Source organism: Hyperolius riggenbachi, chromosome 9, assembly GCF_040937935.1.
Source record: "Hyperolius riggenbachi isolate aHypRig1 chromosome 9, aHypRig1.pri, whole genome shotgun sequence".
In the NCBI taxonomy this organism is placed as follows: Eukaryota; Metazoa; Chordata; class Amphibia; order Anura; family Hyperoliidae; genus Hyperolius; species Hyperolius riggenbachi.
In genome coordinates, this window is record NC_090654.1 from 57,400,858 (window position 1) to 57,421,140 (window position 20,283).

Genomic DNA, 20,283 nt, shown 5'->3' on the forward strand with positions numbered 1-20,283 from the left:
AAAAAAAAAAACCATAATTGTGTGCAAGGCACTGTACATACCAATCGGGGATGCGACCCCTGCCGTTGCGGGGGGGGGGGGGGGGGGGGGGGTTTCAGGGGCCCCCCCGGGGACTTTTTGGGGGCAGGAGGGGTCGCAGCAAAAGAGGAGAGCTGTGGCCGCAGATCAGTGGGGAGGGGGAAATCCCCCCCCCCTCCCTCACCTCGGGCTCTCCTCTTAGCACTCCCCTCCTGCAATCAATCATTGGTGGTGCTCGTGGCAGCCGCAGCGGCAGGCAAGCTGAGCACATACCTCCTTCTGACCTCCGATTACTAAGAGCTTCATAGAACTTCCTGTTTACACAGGAAGTTCCATAAAGCACTGTGATCGGAGACCGGCCAGAAGGAGGTATGTGCTCAGCTTGCCTGCCGCCGCAGCTGCCACGAGCACCACCAATGATTGATTGCAGGAGGGGAGCGCTAAGAGGAGAGCCCGAGGTGAGGGGGGGGGGGATCCCCACCGATCTGCAGCCACAGCTCTCCTCTTATGCTTTGACCCCTCCCACCCTCAAAAAGTCCTTAGAGCGGGCCCTGGTTGGGGGGGGTTGCAGGGGGGCCCGGGGCTTTCTAGGTACGCCCCTGTACATACGTTTTTCTATCTCATCTCACTTTGGGTATCCTTTAAAGGGCAACTGAAGTATGAAGGATATGGGGGCTGCCATATGCATTTCCATTTATACAATACCAGTTGCCTGGCTGTCCTGCTGACCCTCTGCCTCTAATATGTTTAACCATAGACTCTAAACAAGCATGCAGCAGATTAGATGTATCTGACAAGATTAACCGCATGCTTGTTCCCTGTGTTATTCAGACACCACTGCAGCCATATAGATCAGCAAGGCTACCAAGCAACTGGTATTGGCCTCCATATCCTTACTTCAGTTGCCCTTTAAGATTCGCATTGTGTATCCGGTTAAAACCAGGGCTGTGGAGTTGGAGTATTTTTGGGTGTCTGGAGGCGGAGTCGGGAAGATGCACCAACTCCTAATGAATTTAAACTGTAATTAAAATAGAAAATATGATAAAATGTTCTAACAGATAATAGTCCCCTTAAAAGATATAAAGATATATAAATATCCATCCATCCATCTAGTAATAGCTGTGCTTAGTCCACAAAAATGAAATAAACCAATCAAAATTAGTTACTTGTGCTGCTTCAATAAAGCAGTACCCATATGTTTAAGTCAGACATACATGTCTGATTTTGACTGAGATAGATAGATAACAGTCAAAATCAGATACACAGTAATCTCACATATACTAAACAACATCTATGCTGTAAGTATAAAGCCTGATGTGTAGCCGTGTCACTAATAGAGATGGTCAAGGAGATGGAAATAATTCTGCGTCAATGCCGAGTTATGCAAATGTATGCACTCCTTTTGCTCACGAGATCAAATATTTTGATATGTAAAAATTTGGTATGGTGACTACGAATTAAATGGTACCTGAGACGGATGAATAGAAAAGTTTTATACATACCTGGGGCTTCCTCCAGCCCCATTCAGGCCAATCAGTTTCTTGCTGTCCTCCTCCACCACCTGGATCTTCTGCTATGAGTCCCGGTAATTCAGCCAGTCAGTGTAATCCGGCCACGTGCCGCTCCACAGCCAGGAGCATTCTGCACCTGCGCAATAGTGCTGCGCAGGTGTAGTACGCTCCCGGCAGAGTATGTGCATGCGCACTACGCCAGACTGGCTCAAGTACCTGGACCCATAGCAGAAGATCCAGGTGAATATAGAATATATCACTTCAGCGCAGGTTCACTTATGTCCACCACCGAGAACACCATAAAAACAGATGCGCTTACCAGATCAATTACAGACCTTAACTACAGGGTCTGTAATATGGCTTTATGAGGTCAGCAGCAGGTGTCTTCACAGCCGGCCTCCTCTCCAGACAAACCGAATGATCAAATCCTCATATGCAGTGTGTCACCAAATTGAAGCATGCAAAGAGACAATGCACATCTAAGCGTATCTATACCGATTTTAATATAGCTCAATAAAAACAGCATAAAAAGTTTTAAAATATCACTCACATCTGGGCCCCTATGACAGGGACCCACAGTGAAAACAGCACATAGATCATAGGACGCCGTCCAGCCACACGTCCGCCTCACCTTGCACTGAAGTGATATATTCTATATTGATTTAAAACGCTGTACTGAGGTGTTGGACATTGGCTGTGACACATACATTGTTCCACATATTAGGACTTTTTTGGGCTGCGCTGATATTTTGTTTTGATTTAGTGCGTTGCACTTCTTTAAAGCACGTTTTGCTTACTGTAGCAGCGGCAGTCGTCAAGAAAACTGTTTATGTATGTAAATGTATTTTTCTCCAATTAGGGGTAAAAACGCATGCGCTTCTATGCGCTAAAAAAGCGCACCCATTCACTTGCATTGATGTGCGCTTTACAGCTCAGCGCACAGAAATGCATGCAACACTACGTTTTTGTAACGCTGCTCAGCGCAGCGGATAGATGTGAACCAGCTACATTTAGTTACATGGAAAAATCAATACCTTGCTGAACGCACAGGGCAGTGCGCTGTGGAAAGTGCACAGAAACGTCCCGATGTGAACGAGGCCTTAGTGTGAGTAGCCTTGAGGCAGGGGACACAACTGTTTTCATGCATGTTTTCTGAATGAGTTCTGAGGAACTTGTTAATCAATGGCTAGTACACAATGCACAAAACAAAAAACAAAAAAATTCTGCAGGATGATTCTGCAGTTTTAACAGTTACATTAGCTGCTGTGGGGAGGAGAAAAAAAAAAAAACATCTTTTTTCCTGCATACAAACACACATGGCATGCAGAAAAACATGCTAAGAAAACTGAAAGACAAGTGTGTACCTTTCCTTAAAGTGTACCAGAGACTAAAATAGAATAAATCTATACTTACCCTGGGCTTCCCCAGCCCCATAAACACATCTGAGTCTCTCGCTGTCCTCCCGCAGTCTGCCATTGAGCCCCGGTAACTGGCTCAATCAGGTCCAGTCTGGGTCTTCCACACATGTGCAATAGATCCGGACTGACACGACTGAGCCTCTTACCGGGGCTGATTGCGGCTGAACAGCAGACTGCGGGGAGGACGGCAAGGGACTCACATGTGCTTGTGGGGCTGGAGGAAGCCCCGGGCAAGTATCAATTCCTTCTATTTGTTAGTCTTTGGTTTACTTTAACCTTCCTGGCGGTAAGCCCGAGCTGAGCTCGGGCTATGCCGCGCAGGAAGATATCTCAGCCCCTGGTTGAGCGATTTGCTCCATTTAAAATGCTGTACGCGCAGCTAACACTTTGCTAGCCGCGCGTACAGCTTGATCGCCGCCGCTCTGCGGCGATCGCCCGTACGCAGCTGCGCAAGAGGGCCCCCGCCAGAGCCCTGCGCTACCCGGACCAATGAGTTCCGGGCAGCGCTATGGGCTGGATCGGAGGTGTCTGACGTCAGGACGTCGGCTGACGTCCATGACGTCATTCCGATCGTCGCCATGGCGACAGGAGAAGCCAAACAGGGGAGCGCGTTATATACGCGTTCCCCTGTTTGCTATTGATGCCGGCGACGATCGCACTAGAGGGACACATGCGCCCTCTAGTGGTGTTTCATGTAGCTACCACTCTGGTAGCTTTACATGAAACACACAAAAAAAAAAAAATTAAAAAAAAAAGGATTTTTGCCATTTTGTCAAAAAAAATTAACCGCCAGGAGGGTTAAAGGAGAACTGTAGTGAGAGGGATATGGAGGCTGCCATATTTATTTCCTTTCAAGCAATACCAGTTGCCTGGCAGCCCTGATTGCCTAAAGAAGTGTCTGAATCACATCAGAAACAAGCATGCAGCTAATCTGGTCATATCTGTCTAAATTTGTCAGAAACACCTGATCTGCTGCATGCTTGTTCAGGGGCTATGGCCGAAAGTATTAGAGGCAGAGGATTAGCTGAATAGCCAGGCAACTGGTATTGCTTAAAAGGAAATAAATATGGCAGCCTCCATATACCTCTCACTACAGTTCTCCTTTAAGGACTAATGTTAATAACAAATATGTGACACACTCCCACTGTGTAGGAGGAGCATAGCCAGCCTCTCACCCAGCTGAGTCACTTAGGGCCCATTTCCACTTGTGTGCAGGCCAGCAGGACAGTATATGGAATAGGAGGATTACTGTGTTATTGTATTGTAGTCAGTACTGCAGTTAGTTGTTATGGCAGCGGCCTGGCGGGTACACACGGTGCGTTCCCACACTCGATTTCCTGCTCGATTCCCGTCGACTCGATTATTTCCGACATGTCCGATTTGCGTTTCGATGGATCGTTAGGACGATTCGCATGTAAAGTATGCCAAATCGACCTAACGATCAATCGAAACGCAAATCGGACATGTTGGAAATAATCGAGTCGACGGGAATCGAGCGGGAAATCGAGTGCAGGAACGCACCGCGTGTACCCGCCAGGCCGCCACCATAACACAGTGTGCACTGTCTGTCCTCTACTCTGTGGTCTGTCACTCTGTGCTGATTTGATGTAAAGTCCAACCCCGATTTTATTAAAGTAAGAGTACCCCACATCATCTGGCGACATCATCACGTATAAGTTGTACTATGTCTGCTGGGGGAGGGGCAGCAAGGGCAAGAGGACAGGGAGCAACATTACAGCCACCCTCAGAAGGTCTGCAGTGTCAGTGTCGACCCCAGCGGGCAGCCTACCCTCAGTCAACGAGCTTTTCGCTCCAGGCGCCACAATTGAACTCAGGGCTGTTAGCCGCAAGGAGTTTGAGGAGGATGTTCTGGGTTTTGAGGAGGGGGGGGTATGATGATGATGATGGGATGAAGGACCGTGACTACCATCCACAGGATGGGGATGTCTGCTCTGACTCTGAGGAGGAGGATGCGTCGGTGGGTTTGGCACGGAGGATCAGCATTGCAGACAGTGGCCGTGGAATGCGGGACCCACCACATCCTTCTGCTACTACCACCAGCCGCACCACTCAACCCCCAACCGCCACAGGGAGAAAAGCCGCAGCATCCCGTTCAGGCCGCAGGAGAATCTTCACCTCCCCAATCTGGCCGCCACGGTGTCACAGGCCACTGCTGCTGATACCGCCACCTATATTCAACCCAAAACACAATTGCGGTGTCATTTTTTTGGAGGTGTCTGGGCTGAAAACTGTCATGTCCCAGTTGTGCGATTCGACTTTGGACACAATGTGGGCTGCACGACCGCTGTCTGGAACCTAGTCCTGATGCTAATTGACAGTTTTTTTTTTTGTTTTTTTCCCCCCCCCCTTTTATTTTATGTCCAAATACTTAGTATTTCCCTAAAAAAAAAAAAAAAAAAAAAAAAAAAAAAAAAAAAAAAAAAAAACCACACACGATGCTACATGCATCATTTACCCTAAAAAACATTTTAAAGCTATTTAAAAAGGCACTTCCGGGTTTTCTATCCAGATACCCAAATAGGTCGGGTACCCGCGGGTAATTTGGTTGGATATCCGGATCGGTTCCGGATATCCGCAAGGTCGGATCCGGATACCCGGATCCGGATATCTGGGTACCCGGATGGGTAATAAAAAGCACTACCCGAGCATCCCTGCTCCTGACGTCAATCGCGGTGGATCGCCGCCATTGACGTAAGGAGGGGCAGAGCTACAGCTGGAAGCTCTGCCCCTCAGCGCAGCAACATTTTGTTGGTCGTGGATATTTGCGGAGGTATTTGGGGGCTCTGCAGCCCTCGTTTAGTGGCGGGGACAGCGGATTACTTGGCATTAGAGTACTGAAGCGAATTAGAAGGTAAAAAAATAGGCAAAATTAGTTCGCTTCAGTGTCTCTTTAAAAGGAAACATCCACATCCCTTCTCAGATAATGTTTCCTTTAACAACCTGCCTAGGTTGCCTAGTGGAAGACCCTTTTGTGTATAGAATACTGATATTTAATGGCCTATTACATTTCCCTTTTATAAGACATATGCATGCAAAAATCACACCAAAACATCACAAGCAAGTGCACGGACTGCCAGCGGCAGCATAAACATATCACGTCATCAAAAAAAATGATGCAGAAAGTCTTGCATGCAAGTACATGCAAGGTATATACAGTAGCTTAACCGGTTCAGCACCGCAGTCTGAAAATCTCATGCATCCGAGCAACGTTCACCTCCCATTCATTCGCCTATAACTTTATTGCTACTTATCACAATGAATTGATCTATATCTTGTTTTTTCCGCCACTAATTAGGCTTTCTTTAGGTGCTACATTTTGCTAAGAATTATTTTTTTCTAAATCTATTTTAACAGGAAGATTAAGAAAGAAATGAAAAAAATTCATTATTTCTCAGTTTTTGGTCATTATAGTTTGAAATTAATATACGCTAGCGTAATTAAAACTCATGTATTTTATTTGCCCATCTGTCCCGCTTATTACACCATTTAAACGATGTCCCTATCACAATTTATGGTGCCGATATTTCATTTAGAAATAAAGGTGCATTTTTTCAATTTGCGTCCATCACTATTTATAAGCTTATAATTTTAAATAATATAATAACATATTCTCTTGACATGCATATTTAAAAAGTTCAGACCCTTGGGTAACTAACTATGTTGTTTTTGTTTTTTTTTAATTGTATTTTTTATTTTTATTTTTAATAAAAAAAAGTGTATGTGGGTAATTTTTGGTGTGGGAGGGAAACTGTTAATTTTAAATGTAAAATATATATTTTTTTTAATTAAAAATGAATTGTGGTGCAGTTTACTATTCGGCCACAAGATGGCCACAGTGAAAAAAGTCCTAGATGCGAACGATTTCGCATCTAGGAACTTAAAAGCAGGGGAAATGTTTCCTGGGGGCAGAAATACCGCGCTCTCTGGAGAGAAAGCGTCGGTATTTCTGCGGGGAAGATAGATCGGTGAATGGGAATTATATTCCCATTCACTGATCGGGGGGCTAGCGGCGGGCAGCGGGAGCGCGCGCGGGGGCGCGCCCGATCGCGCGCACGAGGCGGCGGCAGCAGCGCCTATCTGGACGAGGAAGCTCGTCCAGATAGGCCGAACTGGTTAAACATTTCAAAAACAGGAGTTGGAGGAGCACTCATCCATAGGAAGGAACTATTGTGTGCCCAAGCCTTCGATTTCTGTATCCTCAGAATCCTCAGTAGTCAAATGTAGAAACGAGGCTGGCACCACCAGAAGTAGAAAAGTAAAAAATTAGCTCTTTATTGATCAGTCATTAAAATGACAGCATGGTCAAAAAATAAGGCTTTGACGGCGACAGCCCGCTGTTTCGAGCTGTTAGAGCTATAGCAGCACGAAACAGCGGGCTGTTGCCGCCAAAGCCTTATTTTTTGACCATGCTGTCATTTTAATGACTGATCAATAAAGAGCTAATTTTTAACTTTTCTACTTCTGGTGGTGCCAGCCTCGTTTCTATATTTGTAGCTTAAACATTTAGTTTATGGCAAGACATGACTGCAAACCAAAATACATGTCAAATTGTGCACTTGAAACATTTCTACCCCAATTGGATGGGGTGCAACTAGGAGACAAAATATAGCTCAAAATGGGAACATTGGCACACAAAAGGAATTAAAAATTGTTTTAGACACCTATCTGAGGCCCAGTGCACACCAAAACCGGTAGCAGATCCACAATACGCTAGCGGTTTTGGGAGCTGATTTCAGAGCGATTCTAGGTATGTTTAGAGAGGTTTTCTAAACATACCTAGCGGTTTTGGGTGCGTTTTTGTGTAGCAGATTACACATATTGTTACAGTAAAAGCTGTTACTGAACAGCTTAAAATGCCTGGCAAACCGCTCTGAAGTAGAGTTTTTCAGAGCGGTTTGCGTTTTTCCTATACTTTACATTGAGGACGAAACGCTTCCGAAAACCGCAAATGCGCAGCAGGAGGCGCGTTTGCGGCTTGGCAAAAACCTCAAACCGCCGGGGTGTGCACCATCCCATTGCAATACATTAGCCAAGCGTTTTTCCAGGCGGATGCGGCCGGCGGATCGCTCCAAAAACCGCTCGGTGTGCACTAGGCCTAACTTAAAGTAAATGGGAACCGCATTTAAAAAAAAAAAAAGATACTTACCCAAGGAGAGGGAAGGCTCTGGGTCCGATAGAGCCTTCCAGCTCCTCTCCTGGTCCCCTCGTTCCAGTGCTGGCTCGCCCGGTAGCAGTATTTGACTAATTTAGTCAAATACTGCTTTGCCCGGGCGAAGGAGGCTTCAGATATCTTCAGGGAGCCCGAGTGCTCCTGAAGAAGGGTGGCCCTGTACTGCACCTGTGCAAGCACGCTCTCTTTCATGCTCACGCCTGTGCAGTATGGAGGACACGGCTCCCGAAGACTTCCAAATACCCTTTCGGTGGGGGATTGAAATAGGGGGGGGGGGAGCCAGCACAGGATAGAGAGCACCGAGAGAGGAGACGGAAGGCTCTATACGACCCTAACCAATTCAGATTGATCGAATGGATCCAAAAATCAGATAGGCCTGGTGCACACCAAAAACCGCTAGCAGATTTTTAAACGCTTTTTCTTCTTTTTCTGTAGCGTTTCAGCTAGCGTTTTGCAGTTTTGTGTAGCGGTTATGGTGTAGTAGATTTAATATATTGTTACAGTAAAGCTGTTACTGAACAGCTTCTGTAACAAAAACGCCAGCAAAACCGCTCTGAACAGGCGTTTTTCAGAGCGGTTTGCGTTTTTCCTATACTTAACATTGAGGAAGAAACGCCTCCGCAATCCAAAATCTGCAGCAGCCCGGGAGTATGCGTTTCTGCAGAACGCCTCCCGCTCTGGTGTGCACCAGCCCATTGAAATACATCACACAAGCGTATACGCAGCCGCAAGCGGATCGCAAAACGCAGCCGAACCGCTCTGGTGTGCACTAGGCCTCAGAGATTTAATTAACCTGATCAGATTGGTTAGGATATTTTTGTCCATCAGTGGTCCCAAACAATTTCCAGATAGAGATAATATTTGTTAACCTCCCTAGCGGTATTGACGGTTAAGGTGCATACACACATCAGACTATAGTCTTTGGAAAATGAAAGATCACAAACCAATCTTACCACCCTTCATGTAGTATGAAAGCATTTCTACACAGTCTCTTCTATGGAGCTGAACTCCCCATCAGACAGAAATCTTTGCAAGATGCTGCACACACAGATGCTGCACACACTCAAAAGATCTGTAGCTGCAAAAGATCTGTTCCTGCCAAAAATCCATTCCTGCAAATTGCAATGATAGTCTATGAGATCTGCAGATCAGCATACACACATGATTTAACTGACATTCATCTGCAGATCAGATCCATCAGGATGGATTTTCAGATCTGCGGATGATTGCTTGATCTGCAGATGAATGTCAGTTAAATCATGTGTGTATGATGATCTGCAGATCTCATAGACTATCATTGCAATTTGCAGGAATGGATTTTTGGCAGGAACAGATCTTTTGTGTCTGTACAGCATCTTTGTGTGCAGCATCTTGCAAAGATTTTTTTCTGATGTGGAGTTCAGCTCCATAGAAAAGACTGTGTAGAGTATGGCTCTCATACTACATGAAGGGTGGTAAGATTGGTCTGTGATCTTTCATTTTCCAAAGACTATAGTCTGATGTGTGTATGAGCCTTTACAAACGTCAACACAAAACATGCTGTGAAGAGTATTGATGGGGGGGGGGGGGGGGGATGCAGAAAACACTTTTTCAGTTTCCACATGACAAGTGCCACAGCTTGGCCCTTCCTGATTACAGTGATACCTTATTTCACTACTAGCTGGGCATGCAGCAGACCATTATCCCAAGCATACATGTCAGTAGTGATTGGATGTGATTGCTAGGGCAACAGGTCAGGGGCCCCTGTGCTGTACATATGCATCTGTAGAGCACTGGGTCCCAAAACTATTGCCTTAGCAATAACTACTGATCACTACAGGCAGCAGTCATTAAAGGTTTATTAACAGATATAGATATTACAGGGGTAAAACAAAAAACAAACACTGCACCAACTCAAACTGATGTGCATCTGATTGACTACTCCTAATTAGCAGCTCTGCTAAGCAACTGGTATTAGAGAAAGGGGGGAAAAAAATACAAATATGCAAGCCTGGAATATCTAAAACCAATAGAAAGTTGATTACACACACACACACACACACACACACAGACACACACACAGACAGACAGACAGACAGAGACACACACACACACAGACAGACAGACAGACAGACAGACAGACACACAGAGAGACAGAGACACACACACACACACACACACACACACACACACAGAGAGAGACAGAGACACACACACACACACACACAGAGACAGAGACACACACACACACACACACACACACAGAGAGACAGAGACACACACACACACACACAGAGACAGAGACACACACACACACACACAGAGACAGAGACACACACACACACACACAGAGACAGAGACACACACACACAGAGAGACAGAGACACACACACACAGAGAGACAGAGACACACACACACACAGAGAGACAGAGACACACACACACAGAGAGAGACAGAGACACACACACACAGAGAGAGACAGAGACACACACACACACAGAGAGACAGAGACACACACACACACACACACACACACACATATATACACTAGTAAAAAAAGCCGCCCAAAAATGGGCGCTAAGCTACAGGCGCTCCCCCCCCCCATCCCCGGCAACACGAGCACAAACGTGTTCCACTCGACCGTCCTCCACCGCTGTCTGCAGTATATGCACACAGGGAGAAGTTGCATGCTTGGCAGTTGGAAAAGGCTGTTATTTCCCACGATGCAATGAGGTTCTCCAACAGCAAACTGTGACCTGTGGTTATCCACCATGTATTCTTCTTGATAACCTACCCCTTCCAAAAAAAATCCCAAGAACTTACAAACTGACAGACTGATGGTCTGTGGTCAGAAAACAGCTTACAGGCTGAGCTAAGGAGCCCACCCACCAGTGTGCAGGAACTCCCACAATGGGCTCTACTCATAAAACTTTACTGCAAGTTTTCCACGCAAAACAGCTGACTTTCCCGACCATTTAGCAAAGTGTGCATTCATAAAGGCTGTTTCCGCATGAAAATCTGACATTCCTGTGCAGTGCGGGAACTTACCACCTTGTGCGAAATTATCACAACACGTCACTGAAGGTTAATTCATAAAGATTAGAGCAGGCAGAATGTGTGCAGAGAAACCCAGCTGTTTAGATATTGCGATAAGCCTGCTGACCACAGCAAAGCTAATGGAGAGCTAGACCTCCCAGGCAGCTGCAGTGAGAGAAGAACAAAAACTGCATCCCAGAATACCAAGGCTGTGTTTTTTTTAACCCCTTGGGTACCTGTTTTCAAATAAATTTCACATTAGAAAACCTGCGTGTGTAACATTTCTTGAAGTTCTTCTAAACTGTGGCAATTAAATAGACTGTTTAGAAAGACTAATAGACAGATTCAGAGAAGATTCAGGGCAAACAGAGGCCGTTTTAAAGCATGCACATGTAAGGGGATGCTGGGGCTGCCTCCTTTATACTGTCTCTGCATGGAGAAAATGTATCAATTCAGCCAGCAAATGTAACAACTCAGCCAGCACTGCCAGTTTAGTGCGGAATTCCCAGACCTATTATCGCAAGTGTAAACATTTATATGAATTAGCACACAAAAGTCAAAAATACCAATGCAGTGTTTTCCCTCCAAGATTTTTTTTTTTACTGCAAATGTTTTATGAATAGAGCCCAATGCAGTAGTAGGGAGGGGCAATGAGATGCAAATTAGTAGGGAGGGGCAATGAGATGCAAATACTACCAAGTTAAAGCAGAATTATGCAATTTTATATGCAAATATAAGCAGCTTGGAAATGGGACAAAATTCTGCCAAGGTCATGGTCCATTTTCAAGCTTCATACATTTGTATGTAAAACTTGCATAATCCTGCACCAGCTTGGAATTATTTGCTTATTGATGATCCCTAAACAGGGGCTCTTGAACAAAACCTGGCTATATTTTATTGTTTCAATTCTAAGCAGCAAACATTGCATAAAATTAGCATAAAATTGACATCAGAGAATGGCTACCATTTCATTGACCAGGGGAGTTGTTAGGGTCCTGGAAAATCAGGAGCCCCTCTGCAGTGGTTTACCACTAAATAGCGGCAGTTGTGTTCCCCCACAGAAATACCATAAACGGCCACTTTCAGACAGGCGTTTCATTCACTGCCTGTCAGCTGCTCTCCAGCACCAGCTGGGCACCTGTTAGCGCCTCGGTATCAGCACTGGAGTCAGATCTAAGCGTGGCCACAGCCATGCTCAGACTCGACATGTCACGGTGCTCTGCAGCGTAACACCACTGCATGTTAGCGCTTGACAAACGTCATCTAAGAACCGCAGCAATTCTGTGTTTATATTGCACCTGAAATGCACTGACAGGCAGCAGATGGGAGACTGAACTACCCAACAAGCACACAGTTCAGCCTCCTGTCTGAAAGAGGCCTAAAGGAAATCAAAGAACTACAAGCATTTATACTTACCTGAGTACTACTGGGCCCCCTGTAGTCTGTGGGATTCCTCATCATCCTCCCAGTCCCGCCCATTTTTCCACTGTTTAGCTCGGTAGTCTGGGAGTGCTGGAAATCTGCAGCCATGCACATTCTTGATCATACTCCTGTGGCTAGGAGCATTCTGTGCAGGTACAGTGTGCTACTGGCCACAGAAGCACCATGGGGGAGGGGCGCACGCAGCCAGGTGTACACATGGGATCATGACTGCGCCCAGTCATGGCTTTACCCATTCCAGCCAGCGGAGGAACAAAGCAGCCCAGGAGGTCAGCGAGGGAGCCCACAAGCTTCAAGGAGCTAGAGGAAGCCCCAAGTATAAATGCTTGTACACTTGCAAGTACACCGAGCATCAGTACAGAAGGAAAAAAAAAAAAAAAAAAAAAGGGGGGTTTTAATGAACCCCACCATAAGTGAGGTTTGCAACTCAGTATGCTGTTGGGAGGCCAGGGGTTACACCATTGCTTACCTACTGGGGGCTGCTCGTAAAGCCTCCATTCCTTGTGATGTTCACTATCCCAACCAACCAGAATCCTACTGTAAAACCACAGCCCCGGCTATAATGCATGCCAGGAGATGCAAGCGGCAATATATACTGGGAGCTGTAGTATGCATTGCGGCTAGGAGCACACTGTACAGCAGAATTCTTTTAGGTGCGGCAAGCTACAGCTGGCAACCATCACAGGGACAAGGGGCTACATGAACAGTACTACAGGTGAGAAGTTGTGCTCCCCTAACCCCATCAGCATAGTGAGTTCCAAACCTCCCTTATGGGGAGGTTCATTTTGGCAAAGAATAAAAAAAATTCTACAGGTGCACGTGAAGGAAACATGAGGCAAATGAAATCAGTGTAGCTTTATTTACCTGGGACTTCCTGCAGCCCCGAGAAGTCTGTGTCCCTCGCCGCAGTTCTGCTGTCACCCATTCTTCCACTCCGTATGGGTCAGCGGCTTCTGTGCATGTATGGGTTCATGGTCCCGCTTGTGGCCAGGAGTGTTATGCGCAATAGTACTGCATAGAATGCTCCAAGGCAAGGCAACACACACACACACGCACGCACGCACACACCAGAAGAATGGGCGACAGCAGAACTGCAGGGAGGACTACACAGACTTTCAGCACTGAAGGAGGCTCACGGTAAGTAAAGCTAGACTGATTTAAATGAACTGTAAAAGACAAATGAATTAAATTGCTTATTGTTTACAAGATTCATTTATTATAGAATATTTAGTCAGCGTCTGCCCATGATAAAATCTTTCCTCTCTCTGATTTTTATTCGGAAATTTATCACTGGAGGCTTTAGTTCTGCCAGGTGATCTGTATGGAATGTTACAGAGTTCTATGCACCGAGGGAGATAGTGCTTGCTTGGCAATAGGAAGCCATAATTTCCCTCAATGCAATGAGGATCACAGACAGCAAACTGTCAGGACCATATCATGATGGCATCACACTGTGGGAGGGGTGAAACCACAATATCAGTCATAAAGACAGCAGGACAGCCAGGAAATGTGCATTATTTAAACAGGTCAGCCTCCATATCCTGCTCACCTTGGCTTTGCCTCATCTATAATTTAAAAGGACAACTGCAACAAGAGATATGGAGGCTGCAAAAAGTATTTTCCCTTTAAACAATACCATTTGCTTTGCTATACAGCTGATCCATTTGGTTGCAGTAGTGACTGAATCACACCAGAAACAAGCATCAGATAATCTGTTCAGAAGTGACAATGTCAGAAACACCTGATATGCTGCATGCTTGTTCAGGGTCAATAGCTAAAAAGATTACAGGCAGAGGATAAGCAGGATAGCCAAGAAACCGGTATTGTTTAAAGGGAACCTAAACTGATAAGGATTTTTTCTTTTAAAATAATACCAGTTGCCTACCTCTCCTGATGATCCTGTATCTCTAATACTGTTAGCCACAGCCCCTCAACAAGCATGCAGATCAGGTGCTCTGACTGAAGTCAGACTGGATTAGCTGCATACTTGTTTCAGGTGTGAGATTCAGACACTACTGTAGCCAAAGATCGGCAGGACTGCCAGGCAACTGGTATTGTTTAAAAGGAAACATCCATATCCCTCTCAGTTAAAGGATACCCGAACTGAAATGTGACATAATGAGACAGACATGTGTATGTACAGTGCCTAGCACACAAATAACTATGCTGTGTTCCTTTTTTTCCCTTTCTCTGCCTGAAAAGGAGTTACATATCAGGTATGTAAGTGGCTGACTCAGTCCTGAGTCAGATAGGAAGTGACTACAGTGTGACCCTCACTGATAAGAAATTCCCCTTTTTTACCTCTTTCTTGCTCTCACAAGCCATGTTCTGCTAGGAAAGTGTTTTATAGTTGGGATTGCTTATCAGTGAGGGTCACACTGTAGTCACTTCCTGTCTGAGTCAGGACTGAGTCAGCCACTTGCATACCTTATATTTAACTCTTTCAGGCAGAGAAAGAAAAAAGGAACACAGCATAGTGTACATAGTGTACATAGACAGGTCTATCTCATTATGTCACATTTCAGTTTGGGTATCCTTTAAGTTTCCCTTTAAAATCAAGTGAGTGAGCTCAGCTACTTACTGTGAGGACAGCTGGGACAGGAGGCTGGCTTCTGCTGCTGGCCCTGGTGGAGGAGGAGGAGGCATGGGGCTGGCTTCTGCTGCTGGCCCTGGTGGAGAAGGAGGCAGGAGGCTGGCTTCTGCTGCTGGCCCTGGTGGAGGAGGCAGGAGGCTGGCTTCTGCTGCTGGCCCTGGTGGAGGAGGAGGAGGCATGAGGCTGGCTTCTGCTGCTGGCCCTGGTGGAGGAGGCAAAGGATGGCAGGCAGAATGGAGGGAGGGAGGCAAGCTGTGAGTGCTCCAGCCAGACTAGATCAGCTGATACCCATGCACAGTATGGAAGTACTACTCAAAGCTCCCACCTTTTCACATAAATTCCACGCCCCCTGCCAGTGATTGGTCAGGGCGGGGTTTCATGTGACAGGCTCAGCCTCAGCCAATAAGGATAGCTGCAGGCTGAGCTAGATGATGATGATGATGATGTAAGCGCCAAACCCCACCCATAACACATTGCCAACCACCTGTTAATTAAAAAACTTTCTATAAATAGTGTTATTTTTTCTGTGTCTGGGATTTCAGTATGAATAGCTGCAATGCCCATAAATATGCCTGCAGACAAGACAGTCCCGCCCCTCAGCCCTGCTAAGCCAATCAGTGCAGCCTAGCCTCAGCCTTTGTCCCTCCCATTGGCCAATGATGTCGCCAGTTTCTTTTTCCCTCCGTATTGGCCCCGCCCCCACATGTGGTAATCTCCTGCAAGCAGCTAGAGAGAATGGAAGGACGAGTGTGTGAAACAGGAGGATGTTATGTGAGTGACTGGCGTGTGCATATCAGTGTTGTGTCTGATCACGCTGCTCTAGGGCTGCATTTCCACTTGTGCGGTGGGAATTGTTGCGGGAAAAATTTGCATGCGGATGCGAATTTCGCATGCGGATCTATGCGAATTTTCATATGTATGCGAATTTAACCATGGCAGTGCTGGTGTGATTTTCCATTGTTTCTATGCGAATTCGCATGGAAATTCGCATACCCAAACCGCATGTGAATTTCCTATGAAATACATTGTATGCGATTCGCATAGCGGTATGCGAATTCTGATGGCTCTGCCATGCAAATTTATTCTGCACAGAAAAACGCAAAGGAATCCTGACAAGTGGAAACAGTCCCATTCACTTGTATTGCTATGCAAATTCGCATGCGAAAAACGCATGCGAATTCGTTATAGTGGAAATGGGCCCTAAGGATTACGCTGCCGCGCATGCTCAGTATCAAAATCGTGTAGAATTACATTGCATCACGTGACATGTCCCCTGGAGGCTTAGCACATGCGCAGATGCAGTATTTTTAAGCTGCCCCTTAGCTCCACACAGGGCCATCCCGCTCATGAGGCGGGGTGAAACATTTGCCTCAGGTGGCAAATCTGCGGGGACGCCACCCACCCCCGCCATCAGGGGGGACAGCCGATACAAGAGTGATGGGCCCAGCCGCCTGAGGCTCCCAAGGGGGGGCCCGGGCCCCCTGCTCACTTACTGCGGCTCCGCTACAGGCCCCCTGCTCCCAGCATGTCATGTCTGGTAACTGCGAGCGGCTGCTGCAGCAAGTGATGATGCCAGCCAATCACAGAGGAGGGTGAAGCCAGTGTCAGACTGAGTCAATGGGAGGGCGGGATTTCCCCCGGTAGGCCCCACCCCAAAGTCCCAACATGCCTGCTGTGGGTGGTCTGTGGTGCATACAAAGACACGGCCAGGCTGGCTGCCGTCCAGCTAAGGAGGATCTGGGAGGAGGAGCTGCAGGTAGCATTCTGGGAATGGAGGAGGCCTGGTGCTGCTGAAGATGGAGGAGGCAAGATGACTGAGGTGATGGGCTGGCTCACCCAGCCAGACCTCAAGAAGAGAAGTTTTCAATAAAGATCGCCTGGCCACGGAAAGAAGCCCCGCCCACCACGTCCGATAAGCCCCGCCCACCACGTCCGGTAAGCCCCGCCCCCACACAGCACTTTGGCCTAAATCCTAGTGTCTCTCCGTCCCCCAGCACCCACACTGACCTCTCAGCACCCACACTGACCTCTCAGCACCCACACTGACCTCCCAGAACCTACACTGACCTGACCTCCAAGCACCCACACGGACCTCCTAGAACCTACACTGACCTGACCTCCAAGCACCCACACTGACCTCCCAGAACCTACACTGACCTCCCAGAACCTACACTGACCTGATCTCCAAGCACCCACACTGACCTCCCAGAACCTACACTGACCTCCCAGAACCTACACTGACCTGACCTCCAAGCACCCACACTGACCTCTCAGCACCCACACTGACCTCCCAGAACCTACACTGACCTGACCTCCAAGCACCCACACTGACCTTCCAGAACCTACACTGACCTCCCAGAACCTACACTGACCTGACCTCCAAGCACCCACACTGACCTGACCTCCAAGCACCCACACTAACCTCCCAGAACCTACACTGACCTGTCCTCCAAGCACCCACACTGACCTGACCTCCAAGCACCCACACTGACCTCCCAGAACCTACACTGACCTCCCAGAACCTACACTGACCTGACCTCTCAGCACCCACACTGACCTCTCAGCACCCACACTGACCTCCCAGAACCTACACTGACCTCCAAGCATCCACACTGACCTCCCAGAACCTACACTGACCTGACCTCCAAGCACCCACACTGACCTGACCTCCCAGAACCTACACTGACCTCCCAGAACCTACACTGACCTGACCTCCAAGCACCCACACTGACCTCTCAGCTCCCACACTGACCTCCCAGAACCTACACTGACCTCCCAGAACCTACACTGACCTGACCTCCAAGCACCCACACTGACCTGACCTCCAAGCACCCACACTGACCTCCCAGAACCTACACTGACCTGACCTCCAAGCACCCACACTGACCTCTCAGCACCCACACTGACCTCCCAGAACCCACACTGACCTGACCTCCAAGCACCCACACTGACCTCCCAGAACCTACACTGACCTCCCAGAACCTACACTGACCTGACCTCCAAGTACCCACACTGACCTCCCAGAACCTACACTGACCTGACCTCCAAGTACCCACACTGACCTCTCAGCACCCACACTGACCTCCCAGAACCTACACTGACCTGACCTCCAAGCACCCACACTGATCTCCCAGAACCTACACTGACCTGACCTCCAAGCACCCACACTGACCTCCCAGAACCTACACTGACCTGACCTCCAAGCACCCACACTGACCTCCCAGAACCTACACTGACCTGACCTCCAAGCACCCACTGACCCACACTGATCTGACCTCCAAGCACCCACACTGACCTCCCAGAACCTACACTGACCTGACCTCCAAGCACCCACACTGACCTCTCAGAACCCACACTGACCTCTCCCTGCACCCACACTGACCTCCCTGAACCTACACTGACCACTTAACACAAGCCTTCCCATCACTACACCTAACACTAACCTCACTGTTGCACAAACTGAGGTGACACAGAGGGAGACACTTTTTTACTGCGTCGTGCTGTGCGTGCCACTTTCTTTGGAGCCATGCACAGTTTTTGACGCTACGGGCACGGGGGTGGGGTGGCTATTGAGCGGGCTCAGCAGCCAGTGGGTGGGCTTGGGAGGGGGGGGGGGGGCAGGCCTGATGATGTGCGAGGGGCCCCAAAATTTCTGATGGCGGCCCTGGCGGCACCCGCCTCTCCATGGACGCTGGGGCCGCCCGCCGAGCTGGAGGGGTAGCGGGCAGAAAGGGGGTATTGGGCCTAGCGGCGGGGAGGGGGGTCGGAACCCCCCTCCCTCGCCTGGGTCCCCCGATCTGCGCTCCTCCTCCAGCGTAAAGTACCAGCCAGCGTGCATATGACGAAGAGGCAACAGGCACCTCTTCCGCGTTCCATCGCGTGCTCCACTGACGTCACTTCCGGCAACGCCGCCCACTGTATTGTAAGTGGACGGCCTTGCAGGAAGTGACGTCAGTGGAGCGCACGATGGAACGCGGAAAAGGTGAGTGATTCCTCCGCCCGTTGCCTCTTCAACATATGCGCGCTGGCTGGTACTTTACGCTGGAGGAGGAGCGCAGATCGGGGGACCCAGGCGAGGGAGGGGGGGTCCGACCCCCCTCCCCGCCGCTAGGCCCAATTCTCCCTTTCTGCTAGCTACCCCTCCAGCTCGGCACCCCCCCCCCCCCCCACGGCTGGGGGGGGGCGATTTTTTCTAATTTTGCCTCAGGCGGCAAAAAGTCTAGGGCCGGCCCTGGCTCCACATGCTGGCTGCATGCATAGTGCTTCCTGTATTGTGCTTCCTGTCCTGTTGTATTGGCTGGCTGCAGAGTACTTTCTGTGTGGTGGAGGAGGTCACTCATACCTCCCAACATTTCAACTTCACAAAACGGGACACAGGCCACACCCCCTAACCACACCTCAAAAATCCCTAGTCACAGCCACCATTTTTTAAAAAATAAATATTTGTATTTTATTATTAATAAATTTTACTTCTGAAAAGGGGGGGGGGGGGGGGAGCGTGAGGGTGCTCGTGGGTGGGGAGGAGGGGAGAGAAAAACCTGATCGAGGGACCAGCCGCGGGGGATGCCGTATGCTATTTGGGATGGGTGGCCGCTATTTCTCCCTCCCTCCTAATGTGCCCTCCAGTGTCCCCCCTACAGAGATAAATGCGCAGCAGCGGAGCGGCCTGTCATAAATCTTACCATTGCCTCTCCGACTACCGGGACCTCATCTTGTCTTCTCGGCTTCCTGTGACGTCACAGAAAGCCGGAAGTCTAGAAGAGCCAGATGCCAGTAGTTGGAGAGGCAATAATGACAGGCCGCTCCGCTGCTGCGCATTTATCTCTGCTGGGGGGCACATTAGGAGGGAGGGAGAAATAGAGGCCACCCATCCCAAATAGCATACGGGATCCCCCGCGGCTGCTGCCCCGATCAGGTTTTTTTCCCCCTTGCCCAGCGGCCGGGACACAAGGGGGGGGGGGGTAGCGCGGGATGGCGGGAGGGGCCCCCCAAATCGGGACCGTCCCGATGAAAACGGGACGGTTGGGGCCACTGGTGACTGGAATGATGGCTGCAGCGCTGTTTCCTGGGATAAATCCTGCAGACTGGACTGTAGC

General features: G+C 48.5%; 1 long non-coding RNA gene across 1 annotated transcript in view; it reads right to left on the reverse strand.

The window, feature by feature from the left end:
* Window positions 1–15,537, reverse strand: part of LOC137531597 (uncharacterized) — a 51,635-nt gene extending 36,098 nt beyond the window's left edge. The window contains exon 1 of the long non-coding RNA XR_011023680.1: window positions 15,176–15,537. This is a non-coding gene — a long non-coding RNA (uncharacterized lncRNA). The remainder of the gene's footprint in view (window positions 1–15,175) is intronic.
* Between the last annotated feature and the right edge of the window lie 4,746 nt (window positions 15,538–20,283).